Here is a 26,454-nt window from a genome sequence, read left to right on the forward strand (position 1 = left end):
CCTCAACTTGCACGCACACCTCCATGTAAAAAGTGGGGGCCGATAATCATGGGTGTAAGTCAAGGAGTCGGCCCTCAGGTCCCCATCCAGATGATTGCAAATTGTGGCTGAAATATGTGGCGTCTCTGAGACAGAGGCTGTTTGCACTCGAGAAGTGGCTGGATGGGAACCACGACCCCACACAAAAGGCACAAAAAAAAGAACAAAAGTTGAGATAATTTCTGGTTGAAACCGAAGGAAAGAACTATCTTGCTGAGATGTGATAAGGAAAGAAAATATTGAAAATAAATAGCAGGCTGGTTGGGCTGCCAGGCATCTTGTTGCCTTGACTCAGGTTGCAGCTGTATAGCAGAGTGAAGGGAATTGCAGCTGGGTAGCAGTCTGTTTGAACACTGTCATATCACCTCTGGGACCTGGGTTTGAATCAGTTCAGATATAAGAAGTGATAGTTTCTCCTTCCTGACAGCTGTCATGGGGCCGAACTGAAATGATTCAGGGAGCCTCTCTTCAGCTCCCAGTGGATGTGAGTCTACAGCAGGTAATGACTTGGAATTGACTCGCTGCTAATTTGGTCATTTTGTCCAGACAGGTCACACCGACTCGATGTAGAAAATAGAAATATCAGACGGAGGCGATTGATGGGGATAGTTTTCAGAATTTGGATGAAACAGTCTGTCTGGGCTATTGGCACAGCTCCACATTATATTTGATCAATGTCATAATTGTGACTAGGAGTTTGCCTTCCCTGCCAGTGAGAAACCCTTTTATCTTCATGAGCTCACTTTATAAAAACAATACAATTCTCTTTTTTTCACTGCTCTTCTGACTCCAATGATGTGTCTACAATGCAGACTTGCCTTCTTTATTTACAAATGTGTTAACCTCATGCAAATTATCGACATTTTCAGTTTTATTTTTCTTTTCTTGATCTAAACTACCAACGAAAGCTGCTTCTGTACACGTGGTTTGGTTTGCATCTGCTTTTTCACGGCTATGGAACGATGGGGATGATTCCACACTCTGTAAAGAAGCATGAATTCTTCAGCTGTGCTCCTATCAGTGTGACTTGGAGAGGTCAATGGTTATTGGTGGGGGGGTTTGGGGTGGGGGGGGGTGCGGTGGTGGGTGGTGGGGTAGGGTGGGGGTGTAGCGGGGCAGGTAGTAAGGTGCAGCTGATATTGCAGCCAGATTAGTCATGAACATATTGAATGGTGGAGCAGGCTCAAAGTGCTGAATGGCCTACTGCTGCTCCTATGTTCCTATGACTCTTCGCAGAATCCCATAATCATCATTTAGGTCTACCTTCCTTAGAAAAACAGTTTGTCAGGGTACTTAATGTAGGGAAGACAACAAAATTGTTGGCATAACATTAACATTAGCTCCAGTTTCTGACCAGCCTGAGGTGCCCTTTGCCTCCAATACTAACTCTGCCACTTCCTTCCCAGTTTTATATAATTTCTCTTTCACCTGTCAGCTAATAACAAGAAAGAAGCAACTTGAATTTATGTTTCACCTTTCATGAACCTCCAGAGGCTCCGAAGCACTTTACAGCCAATGAAATACCTTGTAAGTGTAGTCACTGCTGTACTGTCGGGGCTGATACAGATCTGCCACAATTTTGGTCTTCAAACCCCTGCGGTAATTGTGAATCAAACAGGCAGGCACATTGATAGAGGTACAAAGGCAAAATACTGCGGATGCTGGAAATCTGAAATATAAATAGAAAACGGTGGAAACACTCAGCATGTGCGGAGAGGAAAACAGTGTTAAAGTTCCAGGTCGATGACCTTTAATCAGAGACCGCTAGAGATGTAGCAGGTTTTAAGAAAAATCGATGGCAGCAAAGGGGAAATGGCAGGAAAGGACAAAAAGGAAGGACTGTAATAGGATGGGAGGCAGGACTGTTTAAACAACAAAAAGGAATGATGTTGCAAGGCAAAAGCAGGTCGCAGTGGGATAAGTTAAGAAAATCCCAACACCTGCAGGCTGGAAAAATGAAGGCGGAGGTTATAATCTGAACGCAGTGTTGAGCCCAGAAACCTGTAAAGTGCCCAATCGAAAGACGAGCTGATGTTTCTCGAGCATCCATTGAATTTCAGTGTTACAGACAGAAGAGAGGGCTGGAGCGGGGTAAAGAATTAAAACAACCGATACCAGAAACTCAGGGGCATGCTGGTGAACTGAACTGAGCAGTCAGGCACTCTGCGCTTGGTCTCCCTGATATAGATGTGACAGCGATATGAACAGGAAGCATGGTGTACTCAGGTGTAAAAAGTACAACCAAATCACCGCTTCACCTGGTAGGAGGGTTTGGGGTCCTGACAGTGGAAAGGAGGAGGTAAATGAGCAGGCATTACATCTCCAGAGTCGCATGCAAAGTGTTGATTTGAATTTCTTTTAGATTTGGGTTCAGTCTCAGATTCTGAAATGTTAAATTCCGATAGTGGGGATAAATTAACATCTAGGACACACAAGTAAAGAAGAGATCTGGAATGTACCTAGACTGCAAATCCATGGGTCTAATATTCGTGTATGAGTGAAGGGATGTGCCTTCCCTGTGAACTGAGAACAAAGAACAAAGAACAAAGAAAAGTACAGCACAGGAACAGGCCCTTCGGCCCTCCAAGCCTGCGCCGATCATATTGCCCGTCAACTAAAACATTGCGCACTTCCGGTTCCGTATCCCTCTATTCCCAACCTATTCATGTATTTGTCAAGCTGCCTCTTAAACGCCACTATCATACCTGCTTCCACCACCTCCTCTGGCAGCGAGTTCCAGACACTCACTACCCTCTGCGTAAAAAGCTTGCCCTGCACATCTCCTCTATAGTTTTCTCCTCTCACCTTAAATCTACGTCTCCTAGTAATTGACTCTTCCACCCTGGGAAAAAGCTTCTGACTATCTACTCTGTCCATGCCACTCATAATTTTGTAAACATCTATCAAGTCGCCCCTCAATCTCTGTCGCTCTAGTGAGGTCACTGATTCCATCAGAATACTGGCTGGGTCAGGGGAGGCTCACTTATTAACAGAATAGGGGGTAGTCTCTCAGGTACCTGACATAATGGGTTGGGCTAAAAAATATGGTAGAGGCAAGTCACTTCCGAGAAACTACAGCTTATCTTCCAGTGTAAAGTGGGGCCTTGCTCAGAGCAGAACATTCACCCACCTCAAACAAGAGGATGTAATCAGGACAGGTGCTCAGCTGCCAGGAGTTCCCTCAGCTAAGTGCTGAGACTTGAGTTGGCTGGGACTCTGGGTGACAGAACGATCCTGGCTTCCAGCCAATCGAAATGGAGCTCTTCTGGTATTCGAAGCCAAAAACCTTTTTTATTTATGCATCCAGGAGCTCATTGTCAAGACAGGGAGGTTGGCTGGGCCTGGATAAGCTGAGTTGTAACCCAGGCTGCCAGAAGGTTGGGTGGACCACAGCTGCTGGCTGTCTCAAACACTGCTCCTGATGTCGGCAGGGAGAGGCCAAGAAGAAATCCCCTTAACCAGAAATGTTCAGGACCCAGGTTCCAGGCATGCTGAGCAGTGCAAGTGGAGTCAACCTAGAAATCTGGGCCTGAACTCTGGTATGTGCCCCAGTGATATCTGTCGCTTCATCATTAAACTTGGTTTCACATGAAGATGAACTTTCGGAGTTAAAAGAATAAATATCATTTTGGTGCACTTGTAGCAGGCCAGCATTGCTTTTTCTGTCCTCTCTGCCACCTTTCCCCCATCCAACCCATCCCACCAGCTGGCACCCAAAACGTACCAACATTAAACATGCGCTCCCCAAAGCCATGGGGCACGAGGTGACTTCTCCCCAATCCCAGACCCTCCGGTGAGGACAAGGGTGGACACCATCAATTCCCATTCCAATGAACTCCTTCTGGCGAAGCGGGGCTGATGACTCTTCTTGGGATTTTGTTTATGGTTCCGCTCACCTCTGCTGAAGCAAAGCACTTTTTAAACCCAGTGTTAAAAGGTCTCCAATATTTGAAGCCACTCGAGAGCTATCAAGCAACGAAATTTCTTTCTGAGATAATACTGGTTAAATGGCAACCACTAAAATGACAGTCTCTAAATGCAGCAATTGAAATAAAACCCTTTTGTAAACTGTGTTTGAATCTCAGTTCCAAATGTTTAGCTTGCAAAATGATTCAAATAATAAAGAAAGACAGAACTGATATTTGTATAGCATCTTTCACCATACCAGAACATCCCAAAATGCTTTACAGGCAATGAATTTCTTTTGAAGTGTAATCACCATAGCAATGTTAGGAAACAAAACACACACAATTTGCACACTGTCTCACAACAACAGGTCTAACATTCCTGTATAGGTAAATGGATATGACACAGAAACTGAGGTCACTGATTTCATCAGAATTCTGGGCTGGGTCAGGGGAGGTCTCCTTATTAACATAACTAGGGGGTAGTATCTCTGGTACCTGACATAATGGGTTGGGCTAGAAAATATCACTCCAGAGAACCTACAAATTAAACTGGAACCTGGAAATAACATATTCCAGACTTATCTTCCAGTGTAAGTGGGGCCTTGCTCAAAGCAGAACATTCACCCACCTCAAACAAGAGGATGTAATCAGGACAGGGGTTCGCCTGCCAGGAGTGCTGAGATTTGAGCTGGCTGGGACTCTGGGTGACAGAACGATCCTGACCTTTCGGCCAATAGAAATGGAGCTCTTCTGGTATTCGAAGCCCGAGTCCTGGTTTGGAGCCAAAAAAGCTTTCTTTTATATGCAGCCAGGAGCTCAACGAGATGACAGGGAGGCAAGTTAACAGCAACATAGTTTGGATTGGGCTGGTTATAGGATAAGTGTTGGCCACGACACAGAGAAATCCCAGCTCCCTTTTCCAATAATAGCATGGGATCTTTGACATGCACTTGAGAGGCAAGACATGATCTCAGTGTAACATCTCACTGAAAGACAGCATCTCTGACAGTGCAACACTCCCTCAGTACAGCTCTGGAATGTCAGCCAAGATTATGCTGAAGTCCTGGAGTTGGACTTGATCCCACAACCTTCTGACTCAAAAATGGAGAATGTTGCCACTTTAAGGCTGACATTCAAATTCCATGGTTTTTTGTGTGGTAATATTTCTCTGGTTTAACTTAACAATGCTTGTGGTTTTAAAAAGCCTGATAACCCAGGCAATGTATTCAAGTCTCCTGATTGTTTTTCATTTTGCCACTTGTTAGATTTTTGTATCTTCCTGAAAACACTCACCGAAGGTAAGATGTAGTGTGGATTAAATTTCATAGTGCAGTTCTTAACTCTGTATAAATTAACAAACAAAATCTTTCCCTCTTCCCAGTTTACGAAACAACAAATTTGAACATTTGCTTTAAACCCACTTTGGAAATGTTCCTAAGCAAAAAACAATTTTTCACACTTTACTCAGTACCAAAATACCTGAAAATGGTCCGTTTAGTTAATAGAAATGAACTCTGGCTTTTCATAATTGCTCAATTATAGTACTCAACTGTTATTTGAGTTATCATCGTCAAAATTCCGCTTTGCAGCAAACAGCCTACTTTCTATCCAAAACGTTCTCCCCGGTGTCAGATCTTACTCTCATCCATCAGCCCCTGAATTGACTTTCTTTCTGCATCATCTTGAAAGTATTTGCTGACTGTAGTGATTGCAGGTATAACCTTTCCTACTGCCTTCAGGGGTCACGTGATTGTACTGACGAATGAGCCCTAAGCGGAGGTAATCTTAGGGGCGGAGCTTTCTAGTTGCGGACCTGCTTCAAGCATGTAGCTTCTAAACAAGCTCTGTAATAAAGTTATCTGTTTCAAGTAAGAAACCTGTCTGGTATATCAAGTTCATTACATTTGGTGAGGAGTGTAAAACAGCTCCGAGGCTGCACCTCACCCTGGTGAATGTGAGTACATCAATTCTTAAGGAAAGAAAGCAAATATACTCACCCAATCGTGCCACTGTTCGGCAGAATTGACCCTTATGACAAGACCATGGAAGCCTGCAGCCAGTCCATAGAACGCCTGGGTTTTTATTTTGCGGCTAATGAAATAAACATGGTGGAGAAGCAGAAAGCATTTATTTTGAGTGTCTGTGGTAGCAAGTCACATGGGGCAGAATTTCCTACCTGTCGGGCGGGTGGGCCTGACCCAATCCCCGGCAGACAGGGAGCCGATCCCCGCTGGAGAAGAAGGGCCCCGCCGCCATTTTACGTGGGCGGGCCACAATTAAGGCCCGCCCAGTGTGATGTCCGGCGGGGGGTGGGGGGAAGCGCTAAGCGCATCCTGTGCGGGCTGGGGGGGGGGGGGGGGGATTCCCCAAAAGTGAGAGTGCGCTCTTTCTCGCATGCGCACGAAGGAACACACATCTCCCTGAGGCTAAGTGCATCCTCAGGGAGATCACTTCCATGTTGAAAAATATTGAAAATAGAAAAAAGTTGCCTAACATGCCCCCCTCATTTGACAATGTCACATGAGATGGGACATGTTCATAATTTACATCATAACTTTATAAAACTTTTTGAAACCCCGCTGCTGGATGAGGTTTCATGTTTTCTCTATTCCCCGCGGGGACTCCTGGCCTGCCCGCCAGCCTTAAGGTTGGACGGGCAGGTCCTTTAATTGTTTAATTGATCCGGTCAATGGCCTCAATTGGCCACTGACAGGTTGGCGGGCGCACAGCTGATTTTGCTGCACCCCCGCCTTCCTGAATATTGAAATGGGGGAGGGATGATGTCGGGGGTTCCGTCCAATGTCATCCCGCATCATTTTACACATCGGCGAACAGGCCCCGCCCCCTGCTCACCAACGGCAAAATTCTGCCCATAACCTCATCCACAGTCTGACGGCCCCGCACGCACCCAATTCTAAATCTTTTAACAAGTTGGTAGACACATTTTCAGCTGAAGCCATCGGTAATTGTGCAGAGGTCTAAGTTTAACTCCAGAGTAAGGGCCCCAGGAGAGTCCATCGCAACTTATATCACAAAGTTGAAGCAGTTGAGACACACTCAGTGACATGTCCCGGGACCAGTTGGTTTGTGGCGTTCATGATGACGCCATTCAGTGCCATTTACTCACAGAAGTTAACATATATTTGAAGCGTGCCATGGAAATAGTGCTAGCCATGGAGGGTGCTGCGAGAGACTCGCATTACTGAATGTGCAACATGACACCGTTCTTAAGTTGGGCATGGCACGAAAACCCAGAGAGACAGCCACAAAGCGGGAAACAGTCTCCGCTGCTCGATAAACAAATAGGCCTAGCGGAAGCATTTCAGCAGTGATTCAGAAGTCAATCTGTAACAGATGGGGGTAATCATGTACCAGAAACCTGCAGATTTAAGGAGGCAGAATGCCATTACTGCCACAAAAAAGGACACCTAATCAAGCAATGCAGGGTGAAATTGAGACAGCCCATCTGACAGCAGACCAAGATGATGGAAGTGCACAAAATAACTGAACCAGAAGCTGCTGATACTAATATCCATTCCCTAGACAATGTCAAAGCAGTAAAAACTGAACCAATCACTGTTACCCTTCAAGTGAATGGGAAGCCTCTAGTCATGGGGATAGATGTGGGAGCCTCAACCAAAGTGGTGGGAGAACATACGTTTAGACACCTAAATGAAGGTACACAGCCACTGAATCTGGAGTAAACCACTGCTCAATTGAAGACATAAACTGGAGGATCCATACAGGTAAAGGACATCACCATAGCAACTGTGTCCTATAAGCAACAGACAGCCCAGCTTCCAGTGATCATAGCGACAGGTGAAGGACCTAGTCTTCTGGGACGCGATTGGTTACAAAAAATTAAGCTCAACTGGTCGGAAATATTTCAAGTGAGAACAGGAGGAATTCCTGAGCTGTTGAGGAAATACAATGGTGTATTTCATAACAAATTGGGAAAGATAAAAGGCTTACAAGAAAAATATATGTAGATTCAGAGGTGACACCCTGGTTCTTTAAGGCCAGGCCTGTGCCTTATACCCTAAAGGAGAAGATGGATGCAGAATTGTACCGTTTAGAGAAGTTAGACATCATCCAACCAGTCCAACATTCGGAATGGGCAGCGCCCATTGTCCCTGTGATGAAACCTGATCAAACTATTCGCATTTGCAGAGACTACAAATTAACACAGAGGTAAAAACAAAAAACTGTGGATGCTGGAAATCCAAAACAAAAACAGAATTACCTGGAAAAACTCAGCAGGTCTGGCAGCATCGGCGGAGAAGAAAAGAGTTGACGTTTCGAGTCCTCATGACCCTTCGACAGAACTAGGTGAATCCCAGGAAGGGGTGAAATATAACCTGGTTTAAGTTGGGGGGGTGGGGGCGGTGGTGGGTTGGGTGGGGGGAGAGAAGTGGAGGGGGGTGGGGTTGTTGTAGAGACAAATAAGCAGCTTCTATCATGATCTGCTTCTATCACTGCTTATTTGTCCCTACAACCACACCACCTCCCTCCACTTCTCTCCCCCCGCCCCCCCCACCTTAAACCAGCTTATATTTCACCCCTTCCTGGGATTCACCTAGTTCTGTCGAAGGGTCATGAGGACTCGAAACGTCAAATCTTTTCTTCTCCGCCGATGCTGCCAGACCTGCTGAGTTTTTCCAGGTAATCCTGTTCTTGTTTTTGACTACAAATTAACTGTGACCAAAGCTGCTAAAATAGATAAATGTCCTAGCCTGAAGATGGGAGATTTGTATGCTAAGCAAACTGGAAGGAAATTCTACACCAGATTAAACATGAGCCATGCATACTGTTATGACACAGCAGTTGTTAAAGGCTGAGTTATTTAAAATCCCAGAGGGAAACTTTAAACAACTGTCATAACCTATATTTTTAAGTGGTTTGTTTGAGGTGCAACTCTAACTTCAGGAATCAGGCCACCAGTTCGTGAGAGATTTTTATATCAAATTACACGAGACATTTATTCATTTACACAAGCTAAACATTTACACATGGCTACAAATTACTACTATCATACCTTATAACAAATTCCCAAATTATTCTCCATTAAGGCAAAACAACCCATGAATCTTCAACAAAAACAGAATTACCTGGAAAAACTCAGCAGGTCTGGCAGCATCGGCGGAGAAGAAAAGAGTTGACGTTTCGAGTCCTCATGACCCTTCAACAGAACTGATGAATCTTCAGGTCGGCAAGCGGGGGGGCCGAGACCTGCTCACCGAGGTGTAAAATGATTTGGGGTGGCTTCGGGCATGCACCCCAACGTCACCGTGCGTCATTTAGATTTTCATTCAGCGAGTGGCCTGCCAAACCGTCAAAGGCCTATTAAGGCCTTTAGTGAACTAATTAAGCCGATTGAGGAAGCTGCTGTCCAACCTTAAGCTTGGCGGGCAGGCAAAGAGCCCAGGCGGCCTTCGCATTTTTCATGGAACCCCATCCACGGGTGGGATGAGGTTTCATGAAGGGTTTATAAATTAAACAAACTTCTTCATTAAAGTTCATTGACATGTCCCAGCTCCAGTGACACTGTCACATGAGGGGACATGTCTTAAATTTTTTTTTCTTTATTAAAATTTTTGGAACTTAAACTAATTTCCCTGAGGCAGCTCTGTGCCTCAAGGAGATTTCTGTGCTCTTTCACATCCATGCACAAAAGAGCGCAGGCCCAGACTCAGGGAAACCCCCCATCCACCCGCACAGGGAGCGCTCATCGCTTCCGGGTGCACATCACACTGGGTGAGCCTTCATTGGCCCAACCAAGTAATGGCGGCGCGGACCCGATCGGGGGTGTCAATTGCGTCTGCCCCCGCCCCTGCAATATACTCCCGATGGGGGGAAAATTCTACCCATAGACTTTAAGTAGACACCAGGCAAAGCATTTTCACTTTACAAGTTCAAATTGAGTTTTCTTTCACTTTGGTAGCTTTGCAGACAGTTTTAGGCTTACAGCTGCTTTGATGTTACATGCCCCTGCCCTGCACACACAAAACTACTTTCTGTTATGCCCAGCAGTCCCCTTTGAATGCAAATTTTCATTGTATCACCAGGCCCTTTGAACTTCACCTCTTCTAACAATAAAAGCCATTTCATAGTATAAACATATTGCTTGGTCTCTCCTAGCTAGGTACAAGATTTCACTCCCCTTCTTGAAAGCTCTATTCAACAAATGCAAATATCTTCTATCTCTGTGTTTACATCTCAAAACTACTAAGCATCAAAGCACTCAGACTAACTGACTTAAATCCAATTAAAACACACACAAGCACACCCACAGACTAAACCTCTATTTAAAAAAAAATTTCCAATAACATTGTAGACATTAATATCTTCATGACAACAGCACATCGAGAGGGTTTGTAACCATCAACACACAAAAAGGCCTGTACCAATATACATGTCTACCCTTTGGTGTATCATCTGCATGTACAATCTTCCAAAGGACCATGGCAAGCGTATTGCAAGGCCTTACCCACATAGTAGTGTAACTGGATGATGTCCTGATCACAGGAGCAATGGAAGCCGAACATATGGCCAGCCTTGAAGAGGTTTTAAGAAGATTTTTGGAAGCTGGTGCACAATTGAAGAAAGAGAGATGTACATTCCAAGCAGCAGCAGTCACTTAGTTGGGTCACCAAGTAGATGCCCAAGGGTTGCATCCAGTAGAGGCACCCTCTCCTACTCTTGTCACTGAACTCAAGTCCTTTTTGGGCATGATACATTATTACAGTCACTTCTTGCCAAACTTGTCAACAGTGATAGCCCATCTACAGTTATTATTGAAAAAGAACCATCGTTGGTCATGCAAGAAGAAGTCTTTAAAAAAGTCAAGAAGCTATTACACTCAACATGTCTGCTAGTACATAATGACCCATCAAATGAATTAATATTGACCTGTGATGCATCTCATTTCCAGTGTGGAAGTGGTGTTGTCACACAGGATGGAAGATGGTTCCAAAAGGCCAATGGGCTGTCTCCAGAACCCTCTCTGCAGATTAGGAGGGTTATTCCCAACTAGAAAAGGAAGATTTATCAGTAATATTTGGAGTGAAAAAATTCTACCACTATCTGCTTGGTTGACATTGCACCATAGAGTCAGACCATAAGCTGTTAACAGTGAGGATAAAGCCTTTCTGCAAATAGCTTCAGCAAGAATCCAACATTGGTCTTTGATATTATCAGTGTATGAGTATTACCTTTATGCACTGTCCTGGTGTGCACATTGCAAATGCAGATGCATTCAGTTGCCTTCTGTTACCAGATTGCATTGTACATGCTCCAGTGCCAGAAGAGGTTGCGCTTGTGTTGAATTTCCTGGAATCTTTGCTGGTCTGTGCAAAGCAAATAAGGAACTGGACAAACAGGGATCCAATTTTGTCAAAAGTCCGAGACCAGGTGTTGCAAGGATGGTCGAATTCTCCAGTGTCTGAAGAGATAAGACGATTCCATGCCCATAAAACAGAGTTAAGTTGTCAAGATGGGATCTTGGTTGTGGGGATCAAGAGTCATCATCCCTTCACAAGGAAGAGAACCACTCTTGACAGAGCTTCACAGTGCACATCCAGGCATTTTGAAGGTGAAGATGCTTGCGTGAAGCTATGTCTGGCGGCCAGGCATAGACAGTGACTTTGAAAGCATGGTCAGTATCAGCAACAGCAGAAGTTGCCCATTTCAGTTCCGCTGCACCCGTGGGAATGGCCTGGTTGACCCTGGGTTAGACGACACGTAGACTATGTAAGTCCATTTTTAGGTACCATGTTTTTCTCGATCATCAATGCACATTCTAAGTTAATGGATGTGTATGGAGTTAGGTCACTGACATTGTGTGCAACTGTTGAAAAGCTGTGCCAATGTTTGAGTCTACATGGCCCACTGCAAGTCAGTGGGCAGAATTTTCACGTCTGCATGGGGGGAGGCCACCCACCGACATGTAAAATGATGATGTACAGTGACGTTGGGCATGCATCCCGATGTCACCATGTGCCATCACGATATTTCGGTGGGCGGGCAGGCGATGATCTCTGATGCGCGCCCGCCATTAATTAACGGGCCACTTAAGGCCCTTGAGCCAGTAATTGACGCCAATGTTTTGGGGCCTGTGTGATCTTCAGGTCCTCGCATAGACACAACGGGCAGGTGGGTAGGCACTATTTTTATAAACCTCATCCACGGGTGGGATAAGAGGGGTGAGTGGGGTCGCGAGTGTTCCTTGGCAGACATTTAACTTGCTGCTACTTGCCTGTGTGAGCAGGAATACTTCAAAACTCGTCACAGCTGCTTGGACAGGAGTAACAGGATTCAGCTCAGGACTCTGGAGTTAACATCATTTCTGGGGCCTTGTTGGTTTCAGAAGGCCTTCCCTCAGCCTGGGAATGGGAGGTGAACACTCCACTGGAGGCACCTCCACTGAGGAGGAAGGGAGTGCATATGGGGGAGGGGGCCAGGAGTCCATATTCAGCCTCCAGGGGAGCCACCTTTGGGAGGACAGGTGCAGGCACAAGGGGCGCAGGGCCAACAGGAAGTCCAAGGTGGAAGGGGCAGCAGAAGATGCCACTATCCTGCTGCCAGGGTTTACAGGCGGCAAAGCAGCTACCTCAATATGACTGAAGTGCAGTCCCGAAGGAGGCTCCGACTCTCAAGGGAGACAGTCACCTCCATCTGTCAGATAATTGGCCCTGAGATCTCCCCTAACTGTGGGGTGGACACCCCATGCCAGTGGCTCTGAAGCTCACAGTTGCTCTCAATGTCTATCCCTGGCTCTTTCCAGGGCTTGGTGGGTGATCTTTGCGCTGTCTCCCAATCAGCTGTCCATACTTGTGTCAAGCAGGTGACGAACGCTATGTTCAGACGGGCATTGACCTTCATCCACTTCCACTGGGATGAGACTAGCCAGACACAGCGAGCCAGAGGCTTCCCCCGTGTCCAGGGTGCTATAGACTGTACACATGTGGCCATCAAGGCACCAGCAGGTGAGCCCGGTGCCTTCACCAACAGGAAGGGCTTTCACTCCATGAACGTGCAGATAGTGTGTGATCACAGGATGCTGATTCTACAAGTCTGTGCAAGGTACCCAGGCAGCTCCCACGACACCTACATCCTCAGACACTCCCAGGTGCCGGGGCTCTTCAGTGCTCCAGCCCGGCTGGATGGATGGCTGCTGGGTGACAAGGGCTATCCCCTCAGAAGGTGGCTCATGACGCCTCTCCACCATCCAAGAACAGAAGCTGAGCAGCGGCACAATAGGAGCCAGGGCTCCACAAGGGCTGTGGTGGAGAGAACCATCGGTCTTCTCAAGATGCGCCTCCGATGCCTGGACCACTCAGGCGACACACTCCAATACCCCCCAGATCGTGTGTCACTGATAGTGGTTGCATGCTGCGCTCTCCACAATCTGGCGCTGGAAAGGGGGGACGCAGTGGACGAGGAAGACGGGGATGTAGTGGCTCCAGCTGCACACGATGAGTCCAGCAGTGAGTCCGAGGATGAGCACACACAGGGAAATGCTGAGGGGGTAGACACTGACCCGGGTATACCCCAGGGAGGCATGGACACCTGGGAGGCTCTAATCCAATGAACCTTCAGCTAGCCCACCACAAATGGACCTTTAACACAGGCCAGAGCTGCAGGCTCCACACTCGATAGCTGAGAGCAACATCTGCCTGGTTAGGAACATTAACTATGTGCCTTGTCAATAAAGCTCAATGTCAAACAGCTCACTCACAACACCATGGGTTCCCATCTGGCTGCAGAAGTAAGGAATCATCCTGAGTCAAGTTCATATAGAAATGTTTAATGGATTCACAAAATAAATAAGAAAAGAAAATGAATGCAAAGGTGTTCAGCATCACACCAACTTATAATCAACTCAGAGTGAGGCAACATAAAACCATCAGTCAGAAACCCGTGGTGTGCCTAAGGTGACTTAAGTTTACATTTCTGGGTGCTATGTCTAGGTGCCCCCCATCGCTGGCACTGCAATTAGAGACAGCCTGCTCACTCTGCTGTCCTGGTGGCCTCGATGACCTTGGTGGGTATCCTCTGGCCCGTGGAGCCTGTGCTGGCCCCACCTGGAAGGGAGCGGCCAGTTCCACGGCTGGCATCTCCCCAGTCATCGGAGCCTCATCAGATCCCATGGTTACTGGTAGAGGGGCAGAGGAGCTGCTGCCCTCATCCGGAGTGCCCTGAGAGGTGCCGGCAGAGTCGACAGGCAGCTGCTGCACCGACGTGAGGTCACTTTGGACCTCCCTGCTCACCGTGGATGGACGGGCACCGAGCTGGGATACTTGGTGCCCAATCCATCTCCCACATTGTCACTGATCAGCTGTGGTCAATGCCGCTGTGAGGGCTTGCAGGTCCGAGGCCAACCCCAGGAGGCCCCGATTGTTCTCCTGGAGGAGCCTCTCCACGAGAGTCGCCGCTCTCTCCATGGAGGACGCATGGCGCTTGGCAATGAGGCTCATTGCATCAGTGATGCTCCGCGTGGACTCCTCCAGCACGGAGACCCTGCCATGCATAGCCTCATGTATCTCGGTCAGATCCTCCTGCACACCCTGCTGCACTTCCAGCATTCGCTGCCTCAGGAACAACTCCAGAGGCTCATCATCAGCCACCAACTGAGCATGTTCCTGGTCCCCTGCAGTTCTCTGACTGCCGGCGCCCTGGGTACTCTCTGTCTTCACCTGCACCTCCAGCGAGTGTGAAGTGCCCTCACCGCTGTGCCCCGGGACACTACCCGATGATCTAATTCCCACTGAGGTGCTTGTGTCTGCGTTGGTGCCCGCCTGGCAGAGATGGTGTGATGCTGGTGATTCTAATTGTTCTGGGGTCTCAGGGGTGAGAGGTGGGCCCTGTGCCTCCTCCTCCCAGCCCTGATCTGGTGATGTAGAAAGGAAGAACAAGGACATTTGATTCGTTCAAGTGGAGTCAATGTCAATGTGCATGCCTGGCCCTTGGATCAGTATACGCTCATCCTTCCATAATCAATGGAAGCTTCAATCACTGAACATTCAACAGTGGAATAGCTGCTGGGACACACATGGTGACCTCAGTGTGTGGCACTCTTACCTCCCCCAGGCACCCCAGCCTCACTGCCACCGGCGGAGCTGTGAGCATGGAACCTCTCCAGCTCCATCACCTCCTTCTCGTATCTAGTGATTATGGCCAACTGGGTTTGGCCTCCACCAGTCCACATCCACTCTGCAGTGTTGTGTGTGGTCTTCTCCTGAAAAGGAGAGAGGAGCATTGATTAATCCACCCTGTGTCTGGATTCCCATCGCATCCCTGCTACCCCGACCTGAGTGGGACATTTCCGGGCTCCAGTGAATCGTGACCTTGCAGCTGCCGCTCACTCACACCAAGAAGCCAAGGCTGACCCCCACCCCCCCCATCCTTGCTCACATGCTGCTTCCGTCACATTTGCCACCCACACGGTTTCACTTTGCATGGCAAAGACACACAAGCACGTGGAACGCCAAGGACAGTGGGTGGATGGAATCTCCCCTCCCAGCATTTCAGCAGCCTGACTTTGACATGTTTCGGAGTTCCAGCACTGCGCCTGGGTGCAGATCCTTGAGGTAGCCCCCAAAACAGTACCGTGGGGGGAGAATTTTCCCCATGTCGGGTGGTCCGGTTGGGAGTGGGCGCGGGGCCCAGGGTACTTCACGGCTCCTGTGCATAGTGGGAGTGGGCGGGTGGCAGTGGGCGCACCCAGCCCACCGGGTCCAGTGGCGGCCCCACGGCCTGTATAAAGGAAGCCCTGTCAGCCTTGGAAAGGCTGCTCGCAATGGCTGGGTGAAGGGCTCTGCAGAGGGGCAATGTTGGTGATGCAAGTCCGGAGGGTAGTTCAGCGGGTCAGGCCAGGCCGGAGGGAAAGCTATCGGGTCAGGCCAGGCCGGAGGGAAGGCCATTGGGGCAGGCCAGGCCGGAGGGAAGGCCATTGGGGCAGGCCAGGCCAGAGGGTAGGCCATTGGGTCAGGCCAGGCCAGAGGGTAGGCCACTGGGACAGGCCAGGCCGGAGGGTAGGCCATTGGAGCAGGCCAGGCCAGAGGGTAGGCCATTGGGTCAGGCCAGGCCGGAGGGTAGTTCAGCGGGTCAGGCCAGGCCGGAGGGAAGGCCATTGGGACAGACCAGGCCGGAGTTTAGGCCATTGGGGCAGACCAGGCCGGGGGGGTAGGCCATCGGGGCAGACCAGGCCGGAGTTTAGGCCGTCGGGACAGTGTGCCCCTCGATTTTCAGACGAGTGCCTAGCTGCCCTCCTGGAGGAGGTGGCAGTGCGGTGGGAGATTCTTCCGAGGGACAGGAGGTGGAGGCCTCCCCACCTGACCAAACATGCATGGGAGGAGGTGGCCGGGAGTGTGAGCCCCCATGATGTGGTGCACATGTCTCCAGTGCCACAAAAAGTTCAATGATCTCCTTCCCTCGGGAAGGGTGAGGACCATGTTGCATCAAGTTACTTAACGCAGCCGTCACCCCTTCCCCCAAACTGCACCCCACCCCCCCAACACGCCCACCCACTCTGAGTACAGAAACATACACATGGCATGTCCCCCTCGCTGGGTGGGCCAGCAGAGATTGCCCATGTCCAGTTCACCCTGAGAGGGTTGAGCTAGGGTGTGTTCTGCATCCCCAGCACGTGTGACACTGACACCCAGAGTATAGAATGGGGCTGAAAGTCAAGGGTCTGCACCTAGGCAGAGAGCTGGAACTGGGAAGCATGTCGAAGTCAGGGTGCTAACATGTTGGGAGGGGAGCTTCCAGTCAGTGGGGCACCAACCTATCTGCTGGTGTTTGCGCTCCATGTGCTTGTCCTCCTCGCTTAGCAAAGTGACACCTTGTGGTGCCACATGTGAAGGAGGCAGCATTTGGGCAATGGGGTTGGGGTGAGGGGTCAGCCCCGGCTTGTTTGGGTGAGTGTGCGGTAGCTGCGGGGTGATGAAGAACTGGAGTCCTGCAATGTCCCACTCTGGCTGGGTTGGCAGGGATGTGATGGGAATCCAGGTACAGGCTGGACTCATCAAATCTCCTCTGTCTTTTCAGGAAAAGACTGCGTACAATGCATCGGAACGAATGCTGACTGGCGGAGGCCAGGCCCAGTTGGCCATCCTTTCAGCTTCCGAGCAGCAGGTCATGGACCTTGAGGGGCACCTTGCCCCCAGGTCCACCGCTGGCGGTGAGGCTGGGGTGAGGCTGGGGTGAGGCTGGGGTGCCACGGGGAGGTATGTTTGGTGAACACTCAGGTCACCATGTGTGTTCCAGCAGTCATGGCACTGCTGAATGCTCAGTGATTGAAGTTAGCAACATGGGATTACCATTGATTATGGAAGGATGAGCGCATAATGATGTGGGGGAGCAGCATGCACATTGACATTGTCTGCACTGTAACTAATCAAATGTCCTTTTTCTCCCTTTCAATATCACTGGAGCAGGGCCAGGAGGAGGAGAAAGAGGGCCCACCTCTCACCCCTGAAGCCCCCGAGCAAATGCACTCACCAGCGTCACACCATCTCAGCCAGGCAGGCACCAGAGCAGATACTAGCACCTCGGTGGGAATTAGATCTTCAGCTCGTGTCCCGGGGCACAGCGGTGAGGGTACTTCACACTCACTTGAGGTGTGGGCAGAGACAGAGAGTGCCCACGGTGCCAGCAGTTGGAGGACTGATGGGGACCAGGCACATGCTCGGTCAGTGGCTGATGATGTGCCTCTGGAGTCGTCCATGAGGCAGCAAACGCTGGAAGTGCAGCAGGGTATGTAGAACGATCTGGCAGAGATACATGAGGTTATGTGTGACATGGTGCTCGTACTAGTGGAGCATCACTGATGCAATGAGCCTCATGGCTGAGCACCATGCTTCCTCCATGGAGAGAGTGGCAATTCTGGTGGAGACGGTCCCCCAGGGGAACAATCAGGCCCTCCTGGGTTTGCACTCAAACCTGCAAGCCCTCATAGCGGCATTGACCACAGCGCCAGTGTGGGAAATGGTCTGGGCACCAAGTATCCCAGTTCAGTGCCCATCCATCTACGGTGAGGAGGGGGTTCTGGAATGACCTTGTTGGTGCAGCAGCTGTCTCTGCGGGCACCTCTCAGGGCGCTCCAGATGAGGGCAACAGCTCCTCTGCCCCTCTGCCAGTGAATGTGGCATCCGATGAGGCTGTAGCGATGGGGAGATGCCAGATGTGGAACAGATCGCTCCCTCCCAGGCGGGGCCAGCACAGGCTCCATGGGCCAGAGGACACTCGCCAAGGTCATCGAGACCAACAGAGCAGCACAGTGAGCAGGCTGTCTCACTCAGTCTGAACGAGGGGACAGCACCTAGACGTAGCACCCGTAAGAGTAAATTTAAGGCACCTTAGGCACACCACGGGTTTCTCACTGGTGCTTTTATGTTGGCCCATAGTACTTGGTTTGATGTCCAGCACTGTTTTTGTTTTGCTTTATGGATTTACATTTGTTCCCTCAATAAATGTTGACATGTAGCCATGCCTCAGGATGATTCCTTACTTCTGCATGTGGACAGGAAGTCATGATGTTATCAGTGAGTTGTTTGACATTGAGCTTTATTGACAAGGGCCTCAGTTAATGTTATTTATCCAGGCTGATTTAGCACTCTGGTATCGAGTGTGGAGCCTGCAGCTCTGGCCTGTGTTTAAGGTCCATCTGTGGTGGGCTAGCTGGAGGTTCATTAGGATTAGAGCCTCCCAGGTGTCCATGCCTCCCTGGAGTATGCCCGGGTCAGTGTCTACCCCCTCAGCATTTCCCTGTGTGTGCTCATCCTCGGACTCACTGCTGGACTCATCGTGTGCATCCCAAGCAACTGCATCACATTTTCCTCATCCACTGTGTCCCCCCTTTCCAGCGCCAGATTGTGGAGAGTGCAACATGCAACCACTATCAGTGTCACACGATCTGGGGGATACTGGAGAGTGTTCCCTGAATGGTCCAGGCAATGGAAGCACATCTTGAGAAGACCAATGGTTCTCTCCACCACAGCCCTTGTGGAGCCCTGGCTCCTATTGTGCCGCTGCTCAGCTTCTGTTCTTGGATGGTGGAGAGGCGTCATGAGCCACCTTCTGAGGGGATAGCCCTTGTCACCCAGCAGCCATCCATCCAGCCGGGCTGGAGCACTGAAGAGCCCCGGCACCTGGGAGTATCTGAGGATGTAGGTGTCGTGGGAGCTGCCTGGGTACCTTGCACAGACTTGTAGAATCAGCATCCTGTGGTCACACACTATCTGCACGTTCATGGAGTGGAAGCCCTTCCTGTTGGTGAAGGCACCGGGCTCACCTGCTGGTGCCTTGATGGCCACATGTGTACAGTCTATAGCACCCTGGACACGGGGGAAGCCAGCAATGGCCATGAAGCCTCTGGCTCACTGTGTCTGGCTGGCCTGGTCCCAGTGGAAGTGGATGAAGGTCAATGCCCGTCTGAACATAGCGTCTGTAACCTGCTTGACACAAGCATGGACAGCTGATTGGGAGACACCGCAAAGATCACCCACCGAGCCCTGGAAAGAGCCAGGGATAGACATTGAGAGCAACTGTGAGCTTCAGAGCCACTGGCATGGGGTGTCCACCCACACAGTTAGGGGAGATCTCAGGGCCAATTATCTGACAGATGGAGGTGACTGTCTCCCTTGAGAGGTGGAGCCTCCTTCAGCACTGCACCTCAGACATATTGAGGTAGCTGCTTCGCCGCCTGTAAACACTGGCAGCAGGATAGTGGCATCTTCTGCGGCCCCTTCCATCTTGGACTTCCTGTTGGCCCTGCACCCCTTGTGCCTGCGCCTGTCCTCCCAAAGGTGGCTCCCCTGGAGGCTGAATGTGGACTTCTGGTCTCCTCCCCCTTCTGGCTCCCCCTTCCTCAGAGGAGGAGGTGCCTCCAGTGGAGAGCACAACCCCCATTCCCAGGCTAAGGGAAGGCTTCCTGAAAGCTACAGGCCCCAGAAATGATTTCTGCTGTAGAGCCCTGACCACGGCTTGTATGAGTTTTGAGGTCTTCCTGCCACTCAAGCAGGTGAAAGTTACTTTCACACTTAAATCCCTCAAACATCACACTCGCGACCCCACTCACCTCTCTTATCCCACCCGTGGATGAGGTTTATACAAATGTCTCCTATCTGTCTGCCCGTTGTGCCCAAGCGACATCCTGAAGATTTCACGGGCTGCGAAAAATCGAGATCAATTGCTGCCGCAAGGGTCTTAACTGGCCCGTTAATTGATGGCGAGCGGGTATCCGAACATCTAGCGCCCGCCTTCCCAAATATCGCGATGGTGCGCGGTGATGTCAGGACGCTCGTCCGATGTCACTGCATGTCATTTCACGCACAGGCCCGCCCCTTCATGCCAATGGGAAAATTCTGGCCTGGGTGTCAGTCTACCACATACTGCGGGTGCAGAACCCATCTCAGCACCACCCTCCCAGGGTGAACTAGGCATGGACAGCACATGCTGGCCCACCCAGCGAGGGACACAGGCGTGAATGATTCAATGCAGTAACTACATTCAGAGTTGGGTGGGGCGTGGGGGCAGGGCATTGGGGAAAGCCTACCTGCTGTGTTAAGTGACCCATGCTAACATGGTCCTCACCCTTCCCGAGTACAAGAGGTTGTTGAAACACTAGCGGCACTGGGCCCAGGTGTGTCGCACCATGTCGTGGGAACTAACTATTTCTGCCACCTCCTCCCAGGCACGTTTGGTCTTGTAGGGAGGTGGGCCTCCTCCTCCCATCCCTGGGAACGAGGACCTCCTGCCGTGCTGTCACCTCCTCCAGGAGGGCAGCAAGGCACTCGTCGGTAAAGTGCGGTTTACGGTGCCCCACTGACCCACCCTCCAGCCTGGCCTGCTCACCAGCAGTGCTCTGGGGAGCCCTGGTGTTTGTCATATTTCACAGGGATCGAAATAGGCTAAAAGGCGGAGATAAAACAATGGATGGAAATACACTTAAAAATAATGGAAGTGGGTGGGAAAAGAAACACCTTTATAAATTATTGGAAAAAAAAACACAAAGGAGGGGGAAAATCGGAAAGGGGGTGTTTTCTTTTCCCACCTATTTCCATTATTTTTAAGTGTATTTCCGTCCATTGTTTTATCCCTACCTTTTAGCCTTTTTTGATTCCTTCACCCCACCCCCAACTAGTACTATCTGTACCTTGCTCGTCCTGCTTTCTACCCTTAATTAGCACATTCCTTAGATAATATCACCACCTTCAACACCTCTTTGTCCTTTTGTCTACGACATCTTTTGGTTATCTCTACCTATCACTGGCCCTCTATCCAGCTCTACCTGTCCCACCACCCCCCTCCTTAAACTAGCTTATATTTCACCTCTCTTCTATTTTACTTAGTTCTGTTGAAGGGTCATTCGGACTCGAAACGTTAACTATGTTCCTCTCTGCAGATGCTGTCAGACCTGCTGAGTTTTTCCAGGTATTTTTGATTTTGTTTTGGATTTCCAGCATCCGCACTGTTTTGCTTTTATCTTAAAACAGCACCATATCATCCTTCATCAAATGGGGTAGCAGAAAGAGCTTGAGCAAACTTTCAACTCAGGAATGAAGAAGTTATCCAAAGGTACTTTAGAAACTTGAATTTCCTGTTTTCTACTCAGTTATTGAATGAGTCCTCATGGAATTACAGGTTCAACACCATCTGAATTACTGATGAAACACTGCCTTCATACAGGGTTAAGTCTGGTGTTTCCAAACTTAGAGGGGAAGGTAGAGAAGAACCAGAGTAATCAAAAGTTGAATCACAATATTCATAGCAAAACTCAAAGGTTTACTGTGAGAGATACAGTTTTCGTGTGGAATTTTGGAAATCGTGCTCTTGTGGTTCCTGGTACAATTGCCTCTGAAACTGGACCCTTGACATTCCAAGTAGAAGCAGAAGACTGGGTTGTTCAAAAACATATGGATCATCTAAGGAGTAGAAAGACATTCCAACAACCAGTTACTCCGCCTGTAATTGATGTCGAACCTTTAATCCCTGAGGTGTCAGATCTCTGATATCTCTGTGGAATTACCTAACCCTGAACTGCCATTGTCTCAGGATGTCCCTGATGCTGCAGTTCCTGATCATGTCGATCCAGTGTGAGAATCTCAAGTGGTGGAGCTACACCATTCTAACCGAATTAGAAAACTACCTCAGGGACTTCATCTTTAAAACTTGTGTATATATATGTGTGTATGCTGTGGAAAAAAATGTTATTTTGTAAATAGGAAATGTTGAAAACCTAAAAGGGGAGGAAACATAGTGATTGTAGGCATAACCTTTCCTACTGCCTTCAGGGCTCATGTGATTGTACTGATGAATGAGCCCTAAGTGCAGGTAATCTTAGGGGCGGAGCTTGCTAGTCGTGAACCTGGTTCGATCATGTAGCTTCTAAACAAGCTCTGTGAATAAAGTTATCTGTTTCAAGGAAGAAACCTGTCCGGTTCATCAAGTTCATTAGACTGACAATGTCCAGAATTTAAATTATTCATCAAAACACGAGTTTGATGATCCACTGAAGCATTCTTGTCGAGTCTAAACAAAAAATGCTAATTAAAAACTTTGGCACTTTTTATCACCAAAAATCCACACATTATTGTAAATAGGTTACAATAATTTGGATAACTTTAACAAAATGGGCAAATTGGTAGCGTCCTTATTGAAATAGAATTTCTGCACTCCAGAAATTGTGCTGCACTATGATTTTGAGTATTATGGGATATAATTTCTATTGGGTTATTTTAGTGTTTCTGACCCAACTGGTCCAATATCAGCCAAATCAGTGCAAAAGATGGTGAAATTTTAACCACAAATGACACCCAGTGCAAATTGACTTTCCACAATCATTTTTACATTAGTTGAAGAAACATTTTACTGGAAACAAGTCCAGCCCACAACATCACACTGGAAACCTGTCCCAAAGACAACATCGCACTGGAAACCTGTCCCACCCACCGCTTCGCACTGGAAACCTGTCCTGCCCACAACATCGCACTGGAAACCTGTCCCGCCCACAACATCGCACTGGAAATCTGTCCCACACACAACATCACACTGGAAATCTGTCCCACCCACAACATCACATTGGAAATCTGTCCCGCCCACAACATCGCACTGGGAACCTGTCCCACCCACAACATCGCACTGGGAACCTGTCCCATCCACAATATCGCACTGGAAACCTGTCCCACCCACAACTTCGCACTGGAAACCTGTCCCACCCACAGCATCGCACTGGAAAACTGCCTCACCCACAAAATCCCACTGGAAATCTGCCCCGCCCACAACATCACACTGGAAACATGTCCGCCCACAACATCGCACTGGAAACCTGTCCCACCCACAAAATCGCACTGGAAACCTGCCCCGCACACACCATCGCACTGGAAACCTGTCCCACCCACAACAGCAATCTGGGAACCTGTCCCACCCACGAAATCCCACTGGAAACCTGTCCCTCTCACAAAGTCCCACTGGAAAGCCGTCCCGCCAGCAAGATCCCACTGGAAACTTGTCCTGCCCACAATCCTGCACTGCAAACCTGCCCCGCCCACAACATTGCACTGGAAACTTGTCCCACCCACAGCATCGCACTGGAAACCTGCCCCACCCACAACATCGCACTGGAAACCTGTCCCGCGCACAACATCGCACTGGAAACCTGCCCTGCCCACAACATCGCACTGGAAACCTGCCCCGCCCACAACATCGCACTGGAAACCTGTCCCGCGCACAACATCACACTGGAAACCTGTCCCACCCACAAAATCACACTGGAAACCTGTCCCACCCACAGCATCGCACTGGAAACCTGTCCCACCAACAAAATCCCACTGGAAACCTGTCCCACCCACAACATCGCACTGGAAACCTGTCCCACCCACAACATCGCACTGGAAACCTGTCCCACCCACAACATCGCACTGGAAACCTGTCCCACCCACAACATCGCACTGGAAACCTGCCCCACCCACAACATCACACTGGAAATCTGCCCTGCCCACAATATCGCACTGGAAATCTGCCCCGCCCACAACATCACACTGGAAACCTGTCCCGCTCACAAAATCCCACTGGAAAGCGGTCCCGCCAGCAAAATCCCACTGGAAACTTGTCCTGCCCACAAACCCGCACTGCAAACCTGCCCCGCCCACAACATTGACCTAGAAACCTGTCCCACCCACAGCATCGCACTGGAAACCTGTCTCACCCACAGCATCGCACTGGAAACCTGCCCCACCCTCAGCATCGCACTGGAAACCTGTCCCACCCACAGCATCGCACTGGAAACCTGTCCCACCCACAGCATCGCACTGGAAACCTGTCCCACCCACAGCATCGCACTGGAAACCTATCCCACCCACAGCATCGCACTGGAAACCTGTCACCCCCACAGAATCGCACTGGAAACCTGTCACACCCACAGCATCGCACTGGAAACCTGTCCCACCCACAGCATCGCACTATAAATCTGCCCCGCCCACAACATCGCACTGGAAACCTGTCCCGCCCACAACATCGCACTGGAAACCTGTCCCATCCACAACATCGAACTGGAAACCTGTCCCACCCACAACATCGCACTGGAAACCTGTCCCACCCACAACATCGCACTGGAAACCTGTCCCGCCCACAAATTCCCAATGGAAACCTGTCCCGCCCACAAAATCCCACTGGAAAACTGTCCCGCCCACAAAATCGCACTGCAAACCTGTCCCACCCACAAAATCCCACTGGAAACCTGTCCCGCCCACAAAATCCCACTGGAAACCTGTCCCACCCACAAATTTCACTGGAAACTTGCCCCGCCCACATCAATTGCCATGGTGCTAGATTGAGTTAATCACCATGGCGAGTTTCCTCTAAAGGCAGCCATCTAGAGGACTTTGAAGGTCCGCATCTTAAATATAAGCCTGTTTTAACACAGAAAGTCACAAATAGACATAATTAACTTACCAAGGAATTGACTACTCCTGTACACCAATGAAACCAGAAAGTGGCTACTATTTTTTAATTTCATGAGATGGGGGCATCACATGACAGCATGTATTACCCATCCCTAATTGCCCTTGAGAAGGTGGTGGTGAGCTGCCTTCTTGAACCGCTGCAGTCCATGTGGTGTAGGTACACCCATAGCGCTGTTAGGAAGGGAGTTCCAGGATTTTGACCCAGCGACAGTGAAGGAATGGCCGATATATTTCCACATCAGGATGGTGAGTGACATGGAGGGGAAATTCCAGGTGGTGGGTGTTCCCACGTATCTGCTGCCCTTGTCCTTCCAAGTAGTAGTGGTCGCAAATTTAGAAGATGCATTGAAGGAGCCTTGGTGAGTTCCTGCAGTGCATCTTGTAGATGGTACACACACTGCTGCTACTGAGCGTCGGTGGTGGCGGGAGTGAATGTTTGTGGATGGGGTGCCAATCAAGCGGGCTGCTTTGTCCTGGATGGTATTGAGCTTCTTGAGTGTTGTAGGAGCTGCACCTACCCAGGCAAATGGATAGTATTCCATCAAACTCCTGACTTGTGCGTTGTAGATGGCAGACAGTCTTGGGGAGTCAGGAGGTGAGTTGCTCGATGCAGGATTCCTAGCCTCTGACCTGCTCCTGTGGCCACAGTACTTATATGGTTAGTCCAATTCAGACTTTGGTCAATGGTAACCCCCAGTGGGAGAATCAGCAAAGGTAATGCCATTGAATGTCAAAGAGAAATGGTTGGATTCTCTCTGGTTGGAGATGGTCATTCCCTGGCACCAATGTTACTTGTCACTTATGAGCCCAAGTCTGGATATTGTCCAGGTCTTGCTGCATTTGGACATGGGCTGCTTCAGTAACTGAGGGGTCACAAATGGTGTTGAACGTTGTGCAATCATCAGCGAACATCCCCACTTCTGACCTTACGATGGAGGGAAAGTCATTGATGAAGCAGCTGAAGACGGTTGAGTCCTGAGGGACTCCTGCAGTGATGCCTCTGGCCAAAACTGGCTCTCCCAATTTTGGGCACAAGCACCCAGATGTTCGTAAGGAGGACTTGGCAAGGTTGACAGGGCTGAGTTTGTCATTGCTCCCGGTGGCTAGGTTGATGCTGGGTGGTCCATTCGTTTTCATTGCTATATAGTCTTATAAATTCATTTTTATTCATTTAAAAGCAATTGGTGGACTAGACACTCTTATTAAAAATGCTTATTTTTTTGTTACAAGCCCATTTTCAACTGTATTCAAAACTGCACTTGATTATCACTCAAACAAATCAAGATATATAGTTTAAAGTAATTGTTTTTGAAATTGGATTCTATAATGCTACCCACTTGAGCTAATTCATGAATGATTTTATGTTGATTATTATGCAAATGAATCGGAGTAGAAGCTTGAACCCATTAAAATCAACTTAGAAAACAAGCTCAATTTGTTGAGCAGTTTGTGCTGCGGTTGCCAATTGTACCCAAAGTGGAATCTCTTCCTCTTTATGTCTAAGATAAAATGGATTGTTCTGTGGATTTGACACTTAAAAG

Source organism: Carcharodon carcharias, chromosome 20, assembly GCF_017639515.1.
Source record: "Carcharodon carcharias isolate sCarCar2 chromosome 20, sCarCar2.pri, whole genome shotgun sequence".
In the NCBI taxonomy this organism is placed as follows: Eukaryota; Metazoa; Chordata; class Chondrichthyes; order Lamniformes; family Lamnidae; genus Carcharodon; species Carcharodon carcharias.